The sequence below is a fragment of the Ranitomeya variabilis genome, chromosome 1, assembly GCF_051348905.1.
Source record: "Ranitomeya variabilis isolate aRanVar5 chromosome 1, aRanVar5.hap1, whole genome shotgun sequence".
Classification (NCBI taxonomy): Eukaryota; Metazoa; Chordata; class Amphibia; order Anura; family Dendrobatidae; genus Ranitomeya; species Ranitomeya variabilis.
The window spans coordinates 406,704,174-406,725,918 of record NC_135232.1 but is presented as its reverse complement, the minus strand read 5'-3'; positions in this window follow the sequence as shown (position 1 = coordinate 406,725,918).

The window sequence follows — 21,745 nt, the reverse complement described above, 5'->3', positions numbered from 1 at the left end:
AGTATCGGATCTCGGTATCGGAATTCCGATACCGCAAGTATCGGCCGATACCCGATACTTGCGGTATCGGAATGCTCAACACTAGTCATAACCGATCCACAGGTTAGGTAGGTGATAACTTATTGATCGATGGAATCCAACCTTTGGAAAGCGCACAGATCGGAAGGATGGGGAACCTTTATCCATGACAGGACACTTTTATCCCCATTTTAAAATGGATATTCATAAAAAAGGAACAGCACAAAACTTCTACTTATCTCTGGGTGCAAATCCTCCAGGTAACCTGTCCACTGGTTATCCAAAGTCCATAAAGTTCAAAAAAGAAGGCAGCACTCCATTTTTCTTAATAATTATGCAGGATTTAATCAGACCCGCATGTCTGGGCAACGTTTTGGCTCCAAATGAGCCTTTCTCAAGGCTTGAGAAAGGCTCATTTGGAGCCGAAACGTTGCCCAGACATGTGGGTCATCTTAAAATGGAGCCGCAGATGGGATAGACAGACTGGACCGCAGCTCCATTCATCCTCTTTGGGGGCTTCCAGAAAAAGCCAAGTTCATCCCCTTAGGGAATGAATAGATCGGTGGTTGAGTCGTACATGCCACTCCATACTAATGGGGATAAGAGTTCACATTCTGCAGATTGGTGCAGGTCCCAGCAGTCGGACCCCCACCAGTCTATAACTTGTCACTTATGCTTTGGCCACATTCACACGTTCAGTATTTGGTCAGCATTTTACATCAGTATTTCTAAGCCAAAACCAGGAGTGGAAGAATCAAAGGAAAAGCATTATAGAGACACGTAACCACTTCTGCATTTATCACCCTCTCCTGGTTTTGGATTACAAATACAGTACTTAGATAAAATACTGACCAAATACTGAATGTGTGAACATAGCCTTAGGGTACCATCACACAGTGCCATTTTCATCGCTACGACGGTACGATTCGTGACGTTCTAGCGATATCATTACGATATCGCAGTGTCTGACACGCAGCAGCGATCAGGGACCCTGCTGAGAATCGTACGTCGTAGCAGATCGTTTGGAACTTTCTTTTGTCGCTTGATCACCCGCTGACATCGCTGGATCGTTGTGTGTGACACCGATCCAGCGATGTGTTCGCTTGTAACCAGGGTAAACATCGGGTAACTAAGCGCAGGGCCGCGCTTAGTAAGCCGATGTTTACCGTGGTTACCAGCGTAAACGTAAAAAAAAAAAACAGTACATACTTACATTCCGGTGTCTGTCCCCCGGCGTCTCAGCTTCTCTGCACTGTGAGCGCCTGCCGGCCGGAAAGCGACCACAGCGGTGACGTCTGACGTCACCGCTCTGCTTTCCGGCTATGGTGCTTACACAGTGCAGAGAAGCAGAACGCTGGGGGACAGACACCGGAATGTAAGTATGTACTGTTTGTTTTTTTTACGTTTACGCTGGTAACCAGGGTAAACATCGGGTTACTAAGCGCGGCCCTGCGCTTAGTAACCCGATGTTTACCCTGGTTACCCGGGGACTTCGGCATCGCTCCAGCGCTGTGATTGCAAAGTGTGACCGCAGTCTACGACACTGGAGCGATAATCATATGACGCTGCGACGTCACGGATCGTGCCGTCGTAGCGATGAAAATGGCACTGTGTGACGGTACCCTTAGGATAGGCGATTACTTGTTTTCACCGTATAACCACTGTGAGTGTATATTTGCTACTGTGTAATAGTCACAGGACAGGGAGTGGTTAACCGACCAAGTAGTTAATCTCTGTTGGAAATCAAGAATCTTCTCCTTATTGATATCAGAGAGAACAAGTGACCTCCATACAGAACACCCTACACCAAGACCAATAATACCACACACAAGGAACAAATACTACCACACCATGACCAGACCACATATTACCACTGCATAGAGGCCAAATGATATCACTTACAGGGGACACATACAGCCACACCATGACCGGACCACTTATTATTACCACACAGTGACCAAATAATATCACATACACTGAACAAATACCATCACACCATGACCAGACCACATATTACCACCACATGGTAACCAAATAATATCACATACAGGGAAAAAATACCACCACACTATGACCAGATCACATAGCGACCAAATAATACCACATAAAGAAGACAAATACTGCCACACCATGACCAAACCACATATTATCACCACATAGTGATTGAATAATGCCACATACAGGTGGTTAATACAGTCACACCATTTCTGGACCACAGTGACCGAATAATACCTGTAGTGCCGCAGTAGCACACTTATGCTGTGAGGAGGCAGTGACCCAACAGAGTTCCAAATCAAAGTCTCTTTAATGCGTTTACTTCACAGCATTAAATATCTAATTCACACAAATATACACCATTAATGTCCAATTCACAGCACTACATAGTACCCAGTATCCTCTGGATCACAGCTGGGCACATATCCTCTGGATTACAGTCACTAAACACACCAGTCCACATTTGACATGTTGCTGTGGGTGACTGCACCACCGTGTTAATGTCTCTTTACTCACAGCTTTAGACAGTACATGATATCCTTCAGTTTACAGTCACTAAACATGCCAGTCCTCCCTTGACCATTTACCATGGGCGACTGCACTGCTGTACACGCTGTGGGTTCCAGGCATCTCAGCTCCCCTGGCTGCTTGGCTCCACTTGCCTGTGTTGCCTCACACAGGAGCTCTGCAAAGCCGACTGCTCTGTCCTCTAGCATACACCAGACTGATACTGACTCTGACCCTGACACACCCAACCCCTTTAGTGCAGGGATTTTAACTGGGATCTGTGGCCTTCAGCCATATGGAAAACCTGGGCCTGGAATGAAATGGACTGCACAACTACCATCCTGCAGTCTGTTTCCAAAAAACCCATTGCAGGTTTTCCCAACTCTGCCTTGGATACTAACATGCCCAACACTTGTTGTTAGTCTGCATTGCAATCAAAGCTATGCCTGTGACTGCAATGCACTTTCATGGCCTCCATACACCTCCAAGAACTGCTTAATTTTTTGTGCCAGAAGCAGTGTGAAAGACCTGGTAGAAAGCATGCCAAGATGCATGAATGCTGTGAAGAAAAATCATGGTTATTCCACAAAATATTGATTTCTGAACTCTTCCTGAGTTAAGACATTAGTATTGTTGTTTCTAAATGATTATGAACTTGTTTTCTTTGCATTATTTGAGGTCTGAAAGCACTGTTTGTTTGTTTTTTAATTTTGACCATTTCTCCTTTTCAGAAAAAAAAATACAAAAATGATTGCTTGGAAATTCAGAGACATGTTTTCAGTAGTTTATAGAATGAAAGAACAATTTACATTTTACTAAAAAATATACCTATGAAGAGAAGAAGCAGACTGAAAATTTTGCAGTGGTCTCTTAATTTTTGCCAGAGCTATATATGTGGAAATAATCACAGTCAGATAGTAGGTAAACAAATTAACTAATTTAACGTTCACGGTAGTAAAAACCAAGTCATGGGAAGCAGGTATCAATCATTTTATAAATTAAGAATTTTTCTGCTAGAACAAATGAAAAGGCGATTATTTATTATTAGAGAAGGCAAGGCAGGAAAGGAAATGTCCTGTAATAATAGTTCAAAAGAGAAAAATAAACGATGACCAATTCTATTTAATGCTACATAAAAGCTCAGCTCTTTGTTCTAAATTAAGGCTATGCATATCTAGTCTCAGTGTAGCTCAACTGTGCTTTAATTTGTGGTTAATTTGTTAAGATTAAAGGGAACCTGTCACCACGTTTTTGGAAGATGGGATAAAAATAGCGTTAAATAGGGGCAGAGGTGGGCGTTACATTAGTGTGTTTGTTATGCGTTTATTACCCACCTAAGTTGCCGAAATACCTTTGCAAAGTCTCCGTTTTCGCCTGTCAATCAGGCTGGTCTGGTCAAAAGGGCGTCTTGTCTTCCCCCAGATTTTGCGTAGTTTTCCGTTGGTGGCGTAGTGGTGTGCGCATGCCCAAGGTCCCGAATCCTCTGCCAGGGGATTTAAAAGAGCGCGCTGTTCGTTTTCATTGGTGATCGGTGGGCGCGGCCATCTTCCTTTGGCCGCGCGTGCGCAGAAGCGGCGCTCTGCTGGCCGCGGCTTCAGGAAAATGGCCGTGGGATGCCGCGCGTGCGCAGATGGATATCGCGGCGGCCATTTTCCTGAAGCCGCGGCCAGCAGAGCGCCGCTTCTGCGCACGCGCGGCCAAAGGAAGATGGCCGCGCCCACCGATCACCAATGAAAACGAACAGCGCGCTCTTTTAAATCCCCTGGCAGAGGATTCGGGACCTTGGGCATGCGCACACCACTACGCCACCAACGGAAAACTACGCAAAATCTGGGGGAAGACAACGCCCTTTTGACCAGACCAGCCTGATTGACAGGCGAAAACGGAGACTTTGCAAAGGTATTTCGGCAACTTAGGTGGGTAATAAACGCATAACAAACACACTAATGTAACGCCCACCTCTGCCCCTATTTAACGCTATTTTTATCCCATCTTCCAAAAACGTGGTGACAGGTTCCCTTTAATCCATTGTCATTTTTATTTTGGTGTGGATTTATATAATAGTTTATATAGCATGTGTATACTGTTTACTATTTCTCCTTTTTCTCAGTAATCTGTAGGAGTCATAGCACTTGTTCCTCCACTGATTAGAATTTCTGAAATGTATAAAACTTTTAACATGCCATTGGAACATGTGAAATGGATACAACAGTTTTTAGTCTGCAAAAAACAATACATCACAGAACTTCAAGTTAGTCATGAAAACTGAAGTCAGTGGATTAAAATCTTACACTCACCATGCTAAAAATTCCTAGCATATTATATATACAATCAGTGCATGGAAAGATGATTCAGACACTATGAACGTAAAGGTATTTTCCCACGAACAAAGTACATTTTAATCTATAGATCTAATAATAATAAGTTACATAATTGGATGTGTTTAAATACAATGTTTCTGTGCTAAGATAATACCACATCTCCTGGGCTGGGGAGCAAAAGAGTATACAGACAGGACAGCATAGTATCGCAAATATTTTTTTCTTTGTGGTAAAAATTTCTTAGAAACAAGCAGGGAAATGCTTCATCTCACAGAAAGAATCAGCAGTGATCCCGTTCTATAATGTCTGTATCCTCTCTCTTGCTTCCTCCCTTGCCCAGGAGATGTGGTATGATCAGTCCATGCTCCTGCATGGTTAGACACAGCCAGTACACAGTTAAAAGAAATTACTTGACTATTTTTCTGGCAACTTCCGCTTGGAAGCCGCTCACTAGCCTATACAATACAAGTTTTTTTTAAAAAAAAAGCTAGGTCCAAAGGCATCACAAAACGTAACAGAGAAGATACCAAAAAAGACTTTTTAAGACAAAAGATGCTGACATGTCCTAAAGTATCTTCCTCCTGAAAAATTTGCTGGGTTCGCACGTGTCTAAAAGATGCTCTGTAAATGCCCATTGGATTTCAATTTTCGGTGCAGAGTTTGTAATTTCAAAGCTACCGTTTAGATTATTTTTATTTCCTTAAGATATTTTCATAATATTTCTGGCTCAGGTTTATAGTTCATATTGCTAACATAGTTTACCCAATCATAACCTTAAGTTTTAGTAAAAAGTTGAAAGTGTTTTATAGATCATTCATGCATTGAAAGTTCACTCATATTGGTGGCATTCAACAACAACACATTTAGGACTGGCTACCTTATATTACTAGCTACTAAAATTGTTTAAGGGAACCTGCCATTTGATCCATGATGCCCAAACCACATGCAGCATTAGTCAGAGTCTGGCTGTGTTATTGCAGTCATGTATGCTTTGCTCTGTGGTGTTTCAGAGAAAACATACTTAGAAAAGCTGACTGTGGACTAGCATCTTGAATGACTAGTCCTAGGCACCTACCTGGTGGCTTCTCCCTTCACCTCTCCCCTAGATTGACTAATTCTTCAACATACACACATGTAGATATAGATCTGTCAGTCATGTTGTGCAGTTTAAGGAGAAGTCACTGGGAACATGTCTTGGTCTATTCATTCATTATGCGTTTCAAATAAAACACATCTCTGCAATAATGCAACACAACTCTGATTCTTGTTACCTGTGATTCGAACAGAATAAATAAGATGACAGTTTAAATTATGCAAATATTATTATTGTTGTGAAACTCATTTATTATGAGTCTATTAGAAGAATTTCTTTCTTTGTTCCATATTATTACCTCAACTGGGTAATAATATGGAACAAAGATAAGTGCTTACAGTTGTGCACTTAAGTTGCAATCAACAAAACAGGCATCTGTATTCCCAACTGCTTCGGCAACTGACCAATATTTCAGAATATCATATTTTCTGGCATATAAGATGACCTTTTAACCCCTGAAAATCTTCTTAAAAGTTGGGGGTCGTCTTATACGCCGGGTCTCATCTTATAGGGCGGGTGCATATGGTGGGAGTGGTCCCAATGACGAAGAGAGGGGGCGTCTCACTGGGAAGGTGTAAGTGGAGTATCCCCCATTACCTCATTGTAGAAAAGCAACCGTGCTCTCTGTGCTGGGGGGCGGCATCGGTGTATCTCTGTGCAGCATCGGGGCTCCACCGGCATTTCCTCAAGGCCCAAAGGGACCGGCAGCTCCATTGCTGCGATGCATGGCCTCTGGGAAAATGGCCACTGGGGGCGGGGCATGTTCAGATTCAGATCTCATCCCGAGATCTCATGAGATGAGATCTGAATCTGAGCATGCGCCGCCCTCAGCAGCCATTTTCCCGGAGGCCACCGCATCGCAGCAATGGAGCTGCCGGTGCCTCCGGGCTTTGAGGAAATGCCAGCAGAGCCCCGATGCTGAACAGAGATACGCCGCCACCGCCCCCAGCACAAAGCCCTCACACAGCACAAAAAGGAGCCGCCGCCACCCCCAGCATGGAGACCCCACGCTGAACATAGATGAGCCACCGACGTTGTCCCCCCCAGCACAGAAAGCATCGCTGCTACAATGAGGTAATGGGGATACTCCACTTACACCTTCCCTGTGAGACGCCCCCTCTCTTCGTCATCAGGACCACTCCACCCCACCATATGCACATTGGTCACCCGCCCTATAAGACGACACACAGCGTATAAGAGGACCCCTGACTTTTAAGATGATTTTATATTTTTACTAGAAAAGTTGGGGGGTCGTCTTATACGCCCAGTTGTCTTATACGCCGGAAAATATGGTAGTATTTTTTCCACAATATTCCAAACACTTCTCGCTGACATACTGCATCATTATCTGATACCATGTTTCCATCATTAAAATAATTGTGCAATTGTCTTGTTAATAGCTGTAATTATAAGAGGCAAAAAAATTATACAACTGCACAAGGTAGTGCGTGACACCTTATGTATTATGGAATAGACATGTTTCCATATTTTAAAGGTGCAGTTTAGCATAGAAAACAGTATGGAGTTACCAAGTAAACAGATTATATATTGCAAACTGTTAAATACATTTGAGATACATTTTGATTAGTGTTGAGCATTCCGATACCGCAAGTATCGGGTATCGGCCGATACTTGCGGTATCGGAATTCCGATACCGGGATTCCGATACTTGGCGCGTATCGGATACCGGAATCGGAAGTTCCATGATTCAAAATTCAGAAATTCAGCCAATGAGAAAGATTCCAAGTGTGGGCACATCCTGTTTAGCATGGAGGGCATGAAACTACTGGCAAGGCTGTGATTGGCTGCTTAAATGATGTCATGATGCAGTTTAAAAGTCGCTGGCGCCATTTTGCGATCACTCTGCTGTGAATTCAGTTAGTGACAGGACGCTGTTTGCTGACTGAGGGACAGTTTAGAGATAGCGATTTGCTTCTTTGTGCTTTCCAAAGGCTAATTTAGCAACCGCTGTGTTCACCTACTAATCACCTTCCTTTTGCCTTGTAGCGCTGTTTTCACAGCGATCTGCAAGGTCTCTCTGTGTGTGTGTGTGAGTGCAGCCCACTCTCTAGTCTGAGTGCAGCCACATAGGCCATCCATAGCTGGTTGTATTCAGTTCAGGGAGGGTGGTTCATTGCCTCATACTGTCCTTTTTTTTTTTTTTTTTGAAGTAGTGCAGGCTGCTGCACATTTTTTCCAAAAATTCCTATTAGTGTCTTTCCACCCGTCTCCAGCTAATTTGTGGAAAAACACTACATAGGATAAAGTAGAGGAGGGTTTTTGGGCCTTGCAGCGCCGTTTACGGCTGTCTGCACGGTCTCCGTGTGACTGCAGCTCGCCCTGTAGTCTGTGAGCAGCCGTAGCTTGGTTGTCTCCAGCTCAGGGTTGTTCACTGCGTCATACCGCCAAATCAATTTTCATTTTGTTTTCAAGTAGTGTAGTCTGCTGCTAATTAATTTAAAAAAATCCTATTAGTGTCTTTCCACCCGTCTCCAGCTAATTTGTGGAAAAACACTACATAGGATAAAGTAGAGGAGGGTTTTTGGGCCTTGCAGCGCCGTTTACGGCTGTCTGCACGGTCTCCGTGTGACTGCAGCTCGCCCTGTAGTCTGTGAGCAGCCGTAGCTTGGTTGTCTCCAGCTCAGGGTTGTTCACTGCGTCATACCGCCAAATCAATTTTCATTTTGTTTTCAAGTAGTGTAGTCTGCTGCTAATTAATTTAAAAAAATCCTATTAGTGTCTTTCCACCCGTCTCCAGCTAATTTGTGGAAAAACACTACATAGGATAAAGTAGAGGAGGGTTTTTGGGCCTTGCAGCGCCGTTTACGGCTGTCTGCACGGTCTCCGTGTGACTGCAGCTCGCCCTGTAGCCTGTGAGCAGCCGTAGCTTGGTTGTCTCCAGCTCAGGGTTGTTCACTGCGTCATACCGCCAAATCAATTTTCATTTTGTTTTCAAGTAGTGTAGTCTGCTGCTAATTAATTTAAAAAAATCCTATTAGTGTCTTTCCACCCGTCTCCAGCTAATTTGTGGAAAAACACTACATAGGATAAAGTAGAGGAGGGTTTTTGGGCCTTGCAGCGCCGTTTACGTCTGTCTGCACGGTCTCCGTGTGACTGCAGCTCTATCCGTTGTCAGTTCAGCCCCAAAAAAATAAATAAATAATAAAGTTCACCAAACACACCAGTTACACCACTTTACATTTGTGTAGGCCACATTAGCTCATATTCAAGTCTAGTCCACACTTTAGAAAATTAGTGTGTCTTATACCTGTTAGGAGGAGTTGCTCAGGAATAAGCACACAAAGCCGTTAGTACTTTTCTGCTTATCTTTATCAGTCAACCAAGATGAAGAAGGCAGTGAGTAAGGCACGTGGGCGTGGGCGTGGGCACGGAGCAGGGAGGGGATGTGGGGATTCTGTGCCTGCTGCGGGCACCGGTGAGTCATCAGCACCCACTTTCACAAGGGAACAGTCGTTCATGCGCAGCTTTGTCGCCGAGCGCCGTACACCGCTGCTGCGTCAAGACCAAATTGAAGCCGTTGTGGGATGGATGGCAGCTAATGCATCAACTTCCATTAGTGCCACATCCTCTCAGACACAGAGCACTGGAGAGCAGCCATCTGTCTCTTCACCACCTGCAAAATTGCCCAGGCAGACAGAGATCCCAGGACAGGAGCAGTCTCTACTTCTGTTCTCTGAATCATCTCTTGGCTTGGAAACAGGGGGCCAGCCAAGCAGCATTGGAGAAATGGAAGAAGAGGCAGGGTGCAGTGATGCCCAACCGCTTTTTCTGTCTTCCTCTGAAGAGGCGGGTGGGCCAGTGGCTCCGGTCACCACCTCGCAGGCCGCATCAGCTGATGATGACACTCAGGTGCCACTTACTGGTGCGTGCTCTGCTGCTGAGACTACCCAGGAGGAGCAGTTGGGGGCAGAGGGTAGTGTAGATGATGAGGTCCTTGACCCATCTTGGCGTCAGGGACAGGAAGGTGGTGGGAGCAGCTCTGAGGAAGAGATTCCCCGTACGGCCCAAAGAGGGAGAGGGAGGGGGAAGACTGCGGATCCTGCAGCCTCCGCTTTGGCACCCGTAAGGAGCATGTCTCTTCCAAAAGTCAAAAGGGGGGCTCCCATGACTTGCAGTGCCTGGTCCTTTTTTGACACAGTTGCAGATGACATTTGCTATGTCAGATGCAAGGTGTGTCATCAAAAAATCAAAAGAGGTCAAAAAGTCGCCAACCTCAATACCTCCAACATGTGGAAACATGTGCGCAACAGGCACCCGGCGGAGTTAGACAAACACACTGAAGAGCTAGGCCAACCAACAGCGGCAGCTACCACCTCTTCAGCTCGTGTTGCCTCTTCCTCTAGCTCACACGCAGCTGGTTCGGCTTCCTCCCAGGATCGCCGTGGAAGAACCTCTGGCCCTGTTGTCCAGAGACCCGCTGTCATTCCACCCGCAGCACCACTTTCCCAGTCAACCACACACTCCCAGCCCAGTCTACAGCCATCGGTAGTACAGGCATGGGAGAAAAGGCGGCCTTTCTCGTCAAACCACCCACGAGCACAGGCTCTGACTGCAGGCATTGCCAAACTTCTGTCACTGGAAATGCTGTCATTCAGGCTGGTGGAGACTGACAGCTTCCGTGACTTGATGTCATTGGCAGTCCCACAGTACAGTGTGCCCAGCCGCTTTTACTTCAGCAGGCAAGCCGTCCCTGCCCTGCACAAGCATGTTGAGGGACACATAAAACACGCGCTACTGAACGCCGTCAGTAGCAAGGTCCACCTCACCACCGATGCGTGGACCAGTCAACATGGACAGGGGCGATACCTTTCCCTCACTGCCCATTGGGTTAATGTAGTTGAGCCGGGTACAGACCGTGCGAGTGGCGCAGGACGTGTCCTGCCCACTCCAAGGATTGCAGGAATCCATTCTGTACGCATTGACTCCTCCTCTTACACCAGTTCCTCAGAATCATCGCTGCAGGAGCCGTCACAGTCCACCTCCACATGGACCCGTGATGAACGTGTACCTGTTACGACCGACATGAGCACAGCCGTGGCCAAACGTCAACAGGCCGTCTTGAAATTAATTTTTTTGGGGAATCGTAGCCACACAGCGCAGGAGCTCTGGAATGCCATCAAGCAGGAGAGCGATGTGTGGTTTGAGCCAGCGAATCTCCAGCCAGGCATGGTAGTGTGTGATAATGGCCGAAATCTGGTGGCAGCCCTGGGCCTCGGCAACCTCACTCACATCCCATGTCTGGCACATGTGCTCAATTTGGTCGTGCAGAGTTTTTTGAGGGACTATCCGGATCTTGATGCACTGCTGCACAAGGTCCGCCTAGAGTGTGCTCACTTGCGGCGTTCCAGCACGGCAAAAGCGCGCATTGCGGCTCTGCAGCGCCGACACCGCCTGCCGGAACATCGCATCATATGTGACCTACCTACCAGGTGGAATTCCACGTTACATATGTTGGAGCGGTTGTGTGAGCAGCAGCAAGCTGTAATGGAGTACCAGCTGTATCAGGCGCAAAAAAGTCGCAGTCAGCGCCGTACAGACTTCACAACCACAGAGTGGGCCACTATGAAGGATGTCTGCCAGGTTTTGCGTCCCTTTGATTATTCCACGCGGATGGCGAGTGCAGATGATGCACTAGTCAGCATGACTGTCCCCCTTATCTGCCTGCTTGAAAAATCACTGCAAGCGCTAAGGGATGATGTTGTGGAAGAGGTGGAGGATGAGGATTCACCACTTCCATCATCTTCTGGACAGTCAGCGCCACGTGGTTCCTCACAAACGCGTAGGCAGGGGACAGTTTGTGAGGAGGATGAGGAGGAGTCAATGGAGGAGGAAGACATCCGTCCAGAGGAGGGAGTTCCCGAATTGTCCACTACTCAGTGTGTACAGCGAGGGTGGGGTGATGACGAGCGGGCAGAGATCACGCCTCCAGCTGGGGACAGCGTTTCTTGGGCAGTTGGCAGTCTGCAGCACATGGTGGATTACATGCTGCAGTGCCTGAGAAACGACCGCCGCATCGACCACATTCTCAACATGTCTGATTATTGGGTGTTCACCCTCCTCGATCCTCGCTACCGGGACAACGTAGAAAGCCTCATCACACCGTTGAACCGGGAGCGAAAAATGCGGGAGTACCAAGACACACTGGTCAGTTCCATCATCTTCTCCATTCCAACTGAGAGAAGTGCTGCTACTGCATTCCAAAGCAGCTCAGTGCGTCCAGGCAGTGGTGGAGGCTCTGCACAAAGAGGGAGCAGAAGCAGTGCCTCTGCCCAAGGCAAGACCAGTATGGCCCAACTGTGGCACAGTTTTGTGTGCCCCCCACAAAAGTCTACACCATCACAGACGGCTCCAGTCAGCAGGAGGCAACGGTTCCGTCAGATGGTGACAGACTACATGTCTTGCCCTCTTGCTGTACTCCCAGACGGCTCTTCCCCTTTCAAGTTTTGGGTCTCAAAGCTGGATACATGGCCAGAGCTAAGCCAGTATGCATTGGAGGTGCTGTCTTGCCCTGCGGCCAGTGTATTATCGGAACGTGTCTTTAGTGCTGCAGGTGGTGTACTAACTGACCGTCGCATGCGACTATCCTCCGATAACGTTGACCGGCTTACTTTCCTGAAAATGAACAAGGCCTGGATCTCGCAGGAATTTGCCACTCCTCCTCCTGATTAAATAATTAGGTCACTGTATACGTTATCCAGGTCTCCTGTTGTGTTCATCTTTCTACCACCTGAACTTAAATTCCTGGGCTCCAACACCGCCAGTTGAGGCTCAGACGTGCCGTCTGCACAGTCAAAACATACGACCCAGTGTTATTGGGTTTCAGTAACGTCAGCTGATCCCCAGCTGTGTAGCCGGCAATGTGTCATGCGACCGCCACGCTGACACAACAACTGAAATGTAAGGGAATCTGTCCCCCCCCCCCCAAGGCGTTTGTTACTGAAAGAGCCACCTTGTGCAGCAGTAATGCTGCACAAGGAAAAAGGTAGCTATTTTGGTTTTGCTCCTTGCACACGCAAAACTTAACACTTATAAAATGTGTCCACTGATACCGTAAAACCGTCCCGGAGGTGGGACTTTCCTTCGTAATATGACGCAGCACAGCCGTCATTCCTACCCCCCCGGCGCCGCGCCCCGGCTCCTCAGCGTTGTTTGATTCCGTCCCGGAGCCTGCGCTGTTATGTTATCCCGTGGCCAGGCACACTTAGCGCTGCCCGTCTTCTGGCATCATTTGGTGTCAGGCTGGCTGCGCCTGTGCGGCCACGCTGGCCGAGAGCCCGCCTCGCAGTGTCTTCTGATTTAATCCCACTGGGGGCCTGGGATCTATGGACATGCGCAGTGCATATCTGAACCTCCACCTCTCACTCATCTCCCTATGGCTTCTTCAGACTGTTCGGTGTCAGCTGGTCCCTAATAGCATGCCACGGCCGTGACACCGCACAGTCTGAAAAAGAAGCCGTAGGGAGGGGAGTGAGAGGCGAGGATATGCACTGCGCATGGCCATGGATCCCAGGCCCCCAGTGGGATTACATCAGAAGACACTGCGAGGCGGGCTCTCGGCCAGCGCGGCCGCACAGGCGCAGCCAGCCTGACACCAAATGATGTCAGAAGATGGGCAGCGCTAAGTGTGCCTGGCCACGGGATAACATAACAGCGCAGGCTCCGGGACAGAATCAAACAACGCTGAGGAGCCGGGGCACGGCGGCGGGGGGGTAGTAATGATGGCTGTGCTGCGTCATATTACGAAGGAAAGTCCAACCTCCGGGACGGTTTCACGGCTTCAGGGGACACATTTTATAAGTGTTTAGTTCTGTGTTTGCAAGGAGCATGATGAAAAGAGCCACCTTTTCCTTTTGCATCGTTTGTGCTGCACAAGCTGGCTCTTTCAGCTACAAACGCCTTGGGGGGGGGGTTAAAGGTTCCCTTTCGACTTTCTCAGGCTTCGGCCTACATTGTGTTCCTCTGCTTTTCCACCTGCCCCTGGGCTCCAACACCGCTAGTTGCCGTCCAGAAGTGCTGTATGCACAGTCAACAGTCGCTCCTCTGTTATTGGGGTTCAGTAACGTCAGCTGTTCCCCTGCTGTGTGTGTGGCAATCCCTCCTACCTCCTCCAACCTCCTCCTCCTCCACCTGTCCCTGGGCTCCAACACCGCCAGTTGCCGTCCAGAAGTGCTGTACGCACAGTCAACAGTCCCTCCTCTGTTATTGGGGTTCAGTAACGTCAGCTGTTCCCCTGCTGTGTGTGTGGCAATCCCTCCTATCTCCTCCACCTCCTCCTCCACCTGTCCCTGGGCTCCAACACCGCTAGTTGTTGCCTGGTAGTGCTGTACGCACAGTCCCAACAGTCCCTCCTCTGTTATTGGGGTTCAGTAACGTCAGCTGTTCCCCTGCTGTGTGTGTGGCAATCCCTCCTACCTCCTCCAACCTCCTCCAACCTCCTCCTCCTCCACCTGTCCCTGGGCTCCAACACCGCCAGTTGCCGTCCAGAAGTGCTGTACGCACAGTCAACAGTCCCTCCTCTGTTATTGGGGGTCAGTAACGTCAGCTGTTCCCCTGCTGTGTGTGTGGCAATCCCTCCTACCTCCTCCAACCTCCTCCAACCTCCTCCTCCTCCACCTGTCCCTGGGCTCCAACACCGCCAGTTGCCGTCCAGAAGTGCTGTACGCACAGTCAACAGTCCCTCCTCTGTTATTGGGGTTCAGTAACGTCAGCTGTTCCCCTGCTGTGTGTGTGGCAATCCCTCCTACCTCCTCCAACCTCCTCCTCCTCCACCTGTCCCTGGGCTCCAACACCGCCAGTTGCCGTCCAGAAGTGCTGTACGCACAGTCAACAGTCCCTCCTCTGTTATTGGGGTTCAGTAACGTCAGCTGTTCCCCTGCTGTGTGTGTGGCAATCCCTCCTACCTCCTCCAACCTCCTCCAACCTCCTCCTCCTCCACCTGTCCCTGGGCTCCAACACCGCCAGTTGCCGTCCAGAAGTGCTGTACGCACAGTCAACAGTCCCTCCTCTGTTATTGGGGTTCAGTAACGTCAGCTGTTCCCCTGCTGTGTGTGTGGCAATCCCTCCTACCTCCTCCAACCTCCTCCTCCTCCACCTGTCCCTGGGCTCCAACACCGCCAGTTGCCGTCCAGAAGTGCTGTACGCACAGTCAACAGTCCCTCCTCTGTTATTGGGGTTCAGTAACGTCAGCTGTTCCCCTGCTGTGTGTGTGGCAATCCCTCCTACCTCCTCCAACCTCCTCCTCCTCCACCTGTCCCTGGGCTCCAACACCGCCAGTTGCCGTCCAGAAGTGCTGTACGCACAGTCAACAGTCCCTCCTCTGTTATTGGGGTTCAGTAACGTCAGCTGTTCCCCTGCTGTGTGTGTGGCAATCCCTCCTACCTCCTCCAACCTCCTCCAACCTCCTCCTCCTCCACCTGTCCCTGGGCTCCAACACCGCCAGTTGCCGTCCAGAAGTGCTGTACGCACAGTCAACAGTCCCTCCTCTGTTATTGGGGTTCAGTAACGTCAGCTGTTCCCCTGCTGTGTGTGTGGCAATCCCTCCTACCTCCTCCAACCTCCTCCTCCTCCACCTGTCCCTGGGCTCCAACACCGCCAGTTGCCGTCCAGAAGTGCTGTACGCACAGTCAACAGTCCCTCCTCTGTTATTGGGGTTCAGTAACGTCAGCTGTTCCCCTGCTGTGTGTGTGGCAATCCCTCCTACCTCCTCCAACCTCCTCCAACCTCCTCCTCCTCCACCTGTCCCTGGGCTCCAACACCGCCAGTTGCCGTCCAGAAGTGCTGTACGCACAGTCAACAGTCCCTCCTCTGTTATTGGGGTTCAGTAACGTCAGCTGTTCCCCTGCTGTGTGTGTGGCAATCCCTCCTACCTCCTCCAACCTCCTCCAACCTCCTCCTCCTCCACCTGTCCCTGGGCTCCAACACCGCCAGTTGCCGTCCAGAAGTGCTGTACGCACAGTCAACAGTCCCTCCTCTGTTATTGGGGTTCAGTAACGTCAGCTGTTCCCCTGCTGTGTGTGTGGCAATCCCTCCTACCTCCTCCAACCTCCTCCTCCTCCACCTGTCCCTGGGCTCCAACACCGCCAGTTGCCGTCCAGAAGTGCTGTACGCACAGTCAACAGTCCCTCCTCTGTTATTGGGGTTCAGTAACGTCAGCTGTTCCCCTGCTGTGTGTGTGGCAATCCCTCCTACCTCCTCCAACCTCCTCCTCCTCCACCTGTCCCTGGGCTCCAACACCGCCAGTTGCCGTCCAGAAGTGCTGTACGCACAGTCAACAGTCCCTCCTCTGTTATTGGGGTTCAGTAACGTCAGCTGTTCCCCTGCTGTGTGTGTGGCAATCCCTCCTACCTCCTCCAACCTCCTCCAACCTCCTCCTCCTCCACCTGTCCCTGGGCTCCAACACCGCCAGTTGCCGTCCAGAAGTGCTGTACGCACAGTCAACAGTCCCTCCTCTGTTATTGGGGTTCAGTAACGTCAGCTGTTCCCCTGCTGTGTGTGTGGCAATCCCTCCTACCTCCTCCAACCTCCTCCAACCTCCTCCTCCTCCACCTGTCCCTGGGCTCCAACACCGCTAGTTGCCGTCCAGAAGTGCTGTACGCACAGAGCCAAACACCTCGCCAATGTGTTAGTGGGGTTCAGCACCGCCAGCTGTTCCCCTGCTGTGTATACGGCAACGTGTACTGCGACCGCCACGCAGACACAACAAGTTAAATGTAAGGGAACCTGACCCCCCCCCCCCCCAGGCGTTTGTTACTGAAGGAGCCACCTTGTGCAGCAGTAATGATGCAAAGGGAAAAAGTGCCTCTTTTCGTGATGCTCCTTGCACATGCTGAACCTAACACTTATGAAATGTGTCCCCACACAGCGTTAAACCGTCCGGTAGGTGGAACTTTCCTTTGTCGTGTGACGCAGCACAGCCATCATTTTTACCCCCTTGGCGCCGTGCGCCCCCTCCTCAGCGTTGTTTGAATCTGTCCCGGAGCCTGCGCTGTTAGGTTAGCCCTTGGCCATGCACACATGTTGCGCTGCCCGTCTTCTGACCTCATTTGGTGTCAGGCTGGCTGCGCCTGTGCGGGTGCGCTGGCCGAGATCCCGCCTCGCAGTGTCGTCTAATGTAATCCCACCGCGGGCCTGGGATCCGTGCCCGTGCGCAGTGCATATCCTCTCCTCTCACTCCCCTCCCTACGGCTTCTTCAGACTGTGCGATGTCAGCTGGTCCCTAATAGCATGCCACGGCCGTGACACCGCACAGTCTGAAAAAGCCGTAGGGAGGGGAGTGAGAGGAGAGGATATGCACTGCGCACGGGCACGGATCACAGGCCCGCGGTGGGATTACATTAGACGACACTGCGAGGCGGGATCTCGGCCAGCGCACCCGCACAGGCGCAGCCAGCCTGACACCAAATGAGGTCAGAAGACGGGCAGCGCAACATGTGTGCATGGCCAAGGGCTAACCTAACAGCGCAGGCTCCGGGACAGATTCAAACAACGCTGAGGAGGCGGCGCACGGCGCCAAGGGGGTAAAAATGATGGCTGTGCTGCGTCACACGACAAAGGAAAGTTCCACCTACCGGACGGTTTAACGCTGTGAGGAGACACATTTCATAAATGTTAGGTTCCGCATGTACAAGGACCATAATTAAAAGAGCTAAGTTTACCTTTTCCAGCATTAGTGCTGTACACAATGGCTCTTTCAGCTACAAACGCCTGGGGGGGGGGGGGGTTAAAGGTTTCCTTTCAACTTGCTCGAGTGCAGGCTTCGGCCTACACTCCGCTCCCCCTGCTCCTCCTGCTGACCCTGGGCTCTAACACCGCCAGTTTTTGCCCAGATGTGCTAGCTGCACAGAGAAAAACACCAGCCAATGTGTCAGTGGGGTTCAGCACCGCCAGCTGTTCCCCTGCTGTGTAGCCGGCAACGTGTCCTGCGACCGCCACGCAGACACAAGAACTGAAATTGAAGGGAACCTGTCCCCCCTCCCCCAGGCGTTTTTACGTTATCCAGCCACCTTGTACAGCGGTAATGCTGCATGTGTGCAAGGTGGCTCAGAAACGTATTCTCCTCGCACATGTGGAACTGAAAACACGTCTGAAATGTGTCCTCTGTGTGACCATTTAACCGTCCCGGTGGTGTGACTTTCCTTTGTAATGACACGCTGCAACCCCCTTGGTAGCGCTGCCCGTCTTCTGGCATCATTGTTTGGCTGCCTGCGCCTCTGCGGCCGCCCTGACCCACACAACGCCCCTCGGTGTCTTATTTATTGGGACTGCGAGGGTGTGATTCATGGGCAGGATCAGTGCATCAGTTCGCCTGTCCCTCCTCTCCTTCCGCCTTCTTCGGACTGTGCGGCTTCATGGCCGTGGCATGCGATAAGGGATCAGATGACGCCGCACAGTCTGAAGCGGGTGTAAGGACCCGAGTGTGAGAGGCCAACATATGTGCTGCGCCAGGCCCTGAATCCCAGCCCCGCAGTGTTTTAACAATGTTAAGACACTGCGGGGCTGGGATTCATGGGCATCGCGAACCGCACCGGCCGACATTACATGATGCCAGAAGATGGGCAGCGCTAACGGCGCTAGGCCAGGGGATAACACGACAGCGCAGACTCCTGTACAGCAAATAACAACGCTCGGGAGGCTGCACCCAGCACCAAGGTGGGATTCTTGACATCTGTGCTGCGTCTCATTACAAAGGGAACTCGCGCCTCCAACACAGTTTGACTGTATAAAGGGCTAAATGTTATACGTGTTTCATTCAGCGTGTGCAAGGAGAAAAATTAAAAGAGCAACCTTTGACTTGTGCAGCACTACTGCTGCATAAGCTGTGGCTCTTCTACTTTCTAACCCCTGAGGGGGGGTTAAAGGTGACCTTTGAAATCGGTTCAAGTAGGCTTCGGCCTACACTCTGCTCCCCCTGCAGAGCCCGGGCTCCAACACCGATCGTTGCTGTCCGGAAGTGCTGGCTGCACAGAGCCAAACACCTCGCCAATGTGTCAGTGGGGTCCAGCACCGCCAGCTGTTCCCCTGCTGTGTAGCCGGCAACGTGTCCTGCAAAAGCCACGCAGACACAACAGACCCAAAGCTGCCGCCAGTGCAGGCTTCGGCCTACACTCCCCTCCCCCTGCTCCTCCTCCTCCTGCTCCTCCTCCTGCTGTCCCTGGGCTCTAACACACCGCCAGTTGGGGCCCAGATGTGCTAGCTGCACAGAGAAAAACACCAGCCAATGTGTCAGTGGGGTCCAGCACCGCCAGCTGTTCCCCTGCTGTGCAGCCGGCAATGTGTCCTGCAAAAGCCACGCAGACACAAGAACTGAAATTGAAGGGAACCTGTCCCCCCTCCCCCAGGCGTTTTTACGTTATCCAGCCACCTTGTACAGCGGTAATGCTGCATGTGTGCAAGGTGGCTCAGAAACGTATTCTCCTCGCACATGTGGAACTGAAAACACGTCTGAAATGTGTCCTCTGTGTGACCATTTAACCGTCCCGGTGGTGTGACTTTCCTTTGTAATGACACGCTGCAACCCCCTTGGTAGCGCTGCCCGTCTTCTGGCATCATTGTTTGGCTGCCTGCGCCTCTGCGGCCGCCCTGACCCACACAACGCCCCTCGGTGTCTTATTTATTGGGACTGCGAGGGTGTGATTCATGGGCAGGATCAGTGCATCAGTTCGCCTGTCCCTCCTCTCCTTCCGCCTTCTTCGGACTGTGCGGCTTCATGGCCGTGGCATGCGATAAGGGATCAGATGACGCCGCACAGTCTGAAGCGGGTGTAAGGACCCGAGTGTGAGAGGCCAACATATGTGCTGCGCCAGGCCCTGAATCCCAGCCCCGCAGTGTTTTAACAATGTTAAGACACTGCGGGGCTGGGATTCATGGGCATCGCGAACCGCACCGGCCGACATTACATGATGCCAGAAGATGGGCAGCGCTAACGGCGCTAGGCCAGGGGATAACACGACAGCGCAGACTCCTGTACAGCAAATAACAACGCTCGGGAGGCTGCACCCAGCACCAAGGTGGGATTCTTGACATCTGTGCTGCGTCTCACTACAAAGGGAACTCGCGCCTCCAACACAGTTTGACTGTATAAAGGGCTAAATGTTATACGTGTTTCATTCAGCGTGTGCAAGGAGAAAAATTAAAAGAGCAACCTTTGACTTGTGCAGCACTACTGCTGCATAAGCTGTGGCTCTTCTACTTTCTAACCCCTGAGGGGGGGTTAAAGGTGACTTTTGAAATCGGTTCAATTAGGCTTCGGCCTACACTCTGCTCCACCTGCAGAGCCCGGGCTCCAACAACGCTAGTTGCTGTCCGGAAGTGCTGGCTGCACAGAGCCAAACACCTCGCCAATGTGTCAGTGGGGTCCAGCACCGCCAGCTGTTCCCCTGCTGTGTAGCCGGCAACGTGTCCTGCAAAAGCCACGCAGACACAACAGACCCAAAGCTGCCGCCAGTGCAGGCTTCGGCCTACACTCCCCTCCCCCTGCTCCTCCTCCTCCTGCTCCTCCTCCTGCTGTCCCTGGGCTCTAACACACCGCCAGTTGGGGCCCAGATGTGCTAGCTGCACAGAGAAAAACACCAGCCAATGTGTCAGTGGGGTCCAGCACCGCCAGCTGTTCCCCTGCTGTGCAGCCGGCAACGTGTCCTGCAAAAGCCACGCAGACACAAGAACTGAAATTGAAGGGAACCTGTCCCCCCTCCCCCAGGCGTTTTTACGTTATCCAGCCACCTTGTACAGCGGTAATGCTGCATGTGTGCAAGGTGGCTCAGAAACGTATTCTCCTCGCACATGTGGAACTGAAAACACGTCTGAAATGTGTCCTCTGTGTGACCATTTAACCGTCCCGGTGGTGTGACTTTCCTTTGTAATGACACGCTGCAACCCCCTTGGTAGCGCTGCCCGTCTTCTGGCATCATTGTTTGGCTGCCTGCGCCTCTGCGGCCGCCCTGACCCACACAACGCCCCTCGGTGTCTTATTTATTGGGACTGCGAGGGTGTGATTCATGGGCAGGATCAGTGCATCAGTTCGCCTGTCCCTCCTCTCCTTCCGCCTTCTTCGGACTGTGCGGCTTCATGGCCGTGGCATGCGATAAGGGATCAGATGACGCCGCACAGTCTGAAGCGGGTGTAAGGACCCGAGTGTGAGAGGCCAACATATGTGCTGCGCCAGGCCCTGAATCCCAGCCCCGCAGTGTTTTAACAATGTTAAGACACTGCGGGGCTGGGATTCATGGGCATCGCGAACCGCACCGGCCGACATTACATGATGCCAGAAGATGGGCAGCGCTAACGGCGCTAGGCCAGGGGATAACACGACAGCGCAGACTCCTGTACAGCAAATAACAACGCTCGGGAGGCTGCACCCAGCACCAAGGTGGGATTCTTGACATCTGTGCTGCGTCTCACTACAAAGGGAACTCGCGCCTCCAACACAGTTTGACTGTATAAAGGGCTAAATGTTATACGTGTTTCATTCAGCGTGTGCAAGGAGAAAAATTAAAAGAGCAACCTTTGACTTGTGCAGCACTACTGCTGCATAAGCTGTGGCTCTTCTACTTTGTAACCCCTGAGGGGGGGTTAAAGGTGACTTTTGAAATCGGTTCAATTAGGCTTCGGCCTACACTCTGCTCCACCTGCAGAGCCCGGGCTCCAACAACGCTAGTTGCTGTCCGGAAGTGCTGGCTGCACAGAGCCAAACACCTCGCCAATGTGTCAGTGGGGTCCAGCACCGCCAGCTGTTCCCCTGCTGTGTAGCCGGCAACGTGTCCTGCAAAAGCCACGCAGACACAACAGACCCAAA